Here is a 3,193-nt window from a genome sequence, read left to right as displayed (position 1 = left end):
CTCGGGGTGACTTCAACGCTCATAGTGAATTACTTCTTGATTCACCATGAACCGACGCCAAGGGAAGACATATTGAACACCTTTTGGATGAAGTGTCTGAAGTCAGTCTGCTTAACTCGGCGGAACCAACCCACACTGGTGGGGGGAAGCTGGACCTCACGTTTGTCTCCACCAGTATTTATAAGTTGTGTCACTGGTCAGTTGACCATGTACTGACTAGTGACCACTTTGCTACAAGAACAGTTATTGATACAGCACTACCTCCCAGACCTCCAGCTCCCGAGCCCGGATGGGACTTTATCAAAGCAGCTTGGACGAAGTTTCAGGAATCTCTTGAAATTCTACACCAAAACTACACTCCATGTGACAACACTGAAGCGATGGAAAAAGATTTAGTGACTGCAATATATAGAACAGCAAATCACTACATCCCCAAGAAGAAAAAAAATACCCAACAACATAAAGACCTTTGGTATTACTGGAATAGGATCAAAGAACTACATAACAGACTAAATTGTGAACGAAAGAATTTCAGAAGAGACGGAACCAAAGCTAATCTGGAACTTCTTAGAGCTGTCCGAGATCATGTTCATGAAGAAACAGCAAAACTCAAAGAAGAAAAATGGCTCGAGTGGTGTGCCAAGCTAAATCAGCATACATCCTTGAGCAACATCTGGAGGCAGATCAACAAGGCCAAAGGAAAATCGCCTTCTCCTCCGCCGCACCATGTTCATCCAGAGCAAGAAGCAGAAAGGTTAGCAAATCTATTTGCTTCAAGAGCCAGTTCCACTCAACTTCCTCAAGCAACTCTGACTCACCAACAAAGACTTCAAGCAGCAAGATGGAAAAAAAGACGATACTTTAGCCTTACCTGACGAACAGACCAACCTTTCAATCTGAAAGAACTCAGAAGTGCTACAAAGAAAACTAAAAATACAGCTTCAGGTGAAGACAAAATCACTTACAACATGCTAGCCAAGCTAGGAGAAAAAAGTGAAGAAGCCTTCTTGAGTCTCATCAAGAGAGTATGGGTAACAAGAACCCAACCACTCTCTTGGAACAGTGCAATTATAGTTCCCATTCCAATCCAAAGACCCAGGAAATCCAAGACTCATCTCATTAACAAGCTGTCTGGCCAAAATTGCGGAAAGAATGGCTCTTAATCGAATTGAATGGAAAGCCAATCCACTGCAGCAAAATATATTTGCTTACAGAAAAGGTGTTGGAACCACAGAATGCCTTACCTCCCTCCTGGATCAAATCAATGACAAACCTGGAATCCTTATTTTTCTTGACCTAGAAAAAGTCTTCGAGCTAGCCAGTGCTCCAGCTACACTGTGCTAATCTTGTGGATAACGAAATTAAAGGACACGCTCTTGCCTTTGCCAAAGTAAGCCTACTTAACCAAGAAGCTAAAATCAATTTCCAAGGAAAAACATGGACCTTAAAGAGGCTGGAAAATGGGATTCCGCAGGGAGGAATACTAAGCCCCTTCCTCTTCAACTGTCTCATGGAACAATTGATGAAGCTCAAGTTACCAAAAGTCAAACTGCTTAACTATGCAGACGACTTTGTGGCCATTATCAATGACAAATTTTTGTGATCATTATTAATTATAATTTTTCCCCATTGCTTCCGTGTCTCAGAAGTAATGGGGACAAAAGTGTAGTCTTGATCCAGTTCTCTGTACTTACGGGATTTGGCTGATTCTCTGTGAGTGGCAGCGCCACCTGGTTGTGCAACACTGAAGTCAATGTAGGTGTTAGCCAGGGTTGATACGCACGTGTAGTCCCATACCAACTGCTTGCCATTCTTCCAGGGGTTCACTGTGATACCATCCGGGCGACCAATAAGAGCATCAGAGTTATGGGGCGTTAGGTAACGGGGCTCTCTTTCAGCTGGGCATCCAGCTGCGGTGAGGCTCCTCTTAATGATGTCGTTAACTTCACTGTGCCTCGAGTGCCATCCCCTTGTGCTTTGGCAGAGTAGGCCATGGTTACAAATATATATATATATATATATATATATATATATTTATATATATATATATATATTTATATATTAGGGGGTACCACCTCTGGTTGCGTCTGTAGGGACCCTTGGCCTCGAAGAAGAGAATATGTAGCATCGTGAAGAGCATTGTTGGGGCATCCGCATATAGTCACATATTGTCTTCTACTACCACCCCTCCCCTATATAATGTATATTTTGTAATTTTACTTTATTTAAAACATCATTACACATAATGGGTTACAACATTTTATATAGTGTGTGTAACACACACACACTATATACACATTTTCCTTCTATATGCTCTGTAGAGTGTTGCAAGAAATTACTAGGCTATTAAAGTATATATATCTCTCTTTCTTTTACAGAGTGAAAGCAGTACGACTAGAAAAACTGACGTCGCTGGTTGCATAATTGATGACGTCAGGCTGCGTCTTGTGACGTCAGGCTGCGTCTTATAATGTCAGGCTGCGTCTTATAACGTCAGGCTGCGTCTTACGACGTCATTCGTGCCTCGTGCAGGGGTCACGTGTATAAAGTGTGTGACATAGCGAGTGCGTCGAGAACAGTGCTGCGTCATTTAAATAAATCAAATTACTCAAATGTTGAGTGATCGTGACGTTAGAGATAACGTCGCCTGCACTAAATCACTAAGTTTAATAAAATGTTGAATATTGCATGAAAATGAAGATGTGTTGGTGATTTTGGCTAATATGAAGGTGTTTAGTGACCTGGAGTCTTACTAGTTCAGAGGCGGTTATTCACAAGCCACAGTGGTGGCACAAGCCACTTTTCACCCTTGACCAACAGACAGACACGACCATACAAGCCACTCTCCACCACTGACCAACAGACAGACACGACCATACAAGCCACTCTCCACCACTGACCAACAGACAGACACGACCATACAAGCCACTCTCCACCATTGACCAACAGACTAACACGACCATACAAGCCACTCTCCACCATTGACCAACAGACTAACACGACCATACAAGCCACTCTCCACCATTGACCAACAGACTAACACGACCATACAAGCCACTCTCCACCCTTGACCAACAGACTAACACGACCATACAAGCCACTCTCCACCATTGACCAACAGACAGACACGACCATACAAGCCACTCTCCACCCTTGACCAACAGACTAACACGACCATACAAGCCACTCTCCA

This window comes from Procambarus clarkii, chromosome 1, assembly GCF_040958095.1.
Source record: "Procambarus clarkii isolate CNS0578487 chromosome 1, FALCON_Pclarkii_2.0, whole genome shotgun sequence".
In the NCBI taxonomy this organism is placed as follows: Eukaryota; Metazoa; Arthropoda; class Malacostraca; order Decapoda; family Cambaridae; genus Procambarus; species Procambarus clarkii.
The sequence above is the reverse complement of the archived record's forward strand: the minus strand, read 5'-3'. Positions refer to the sequence as shown.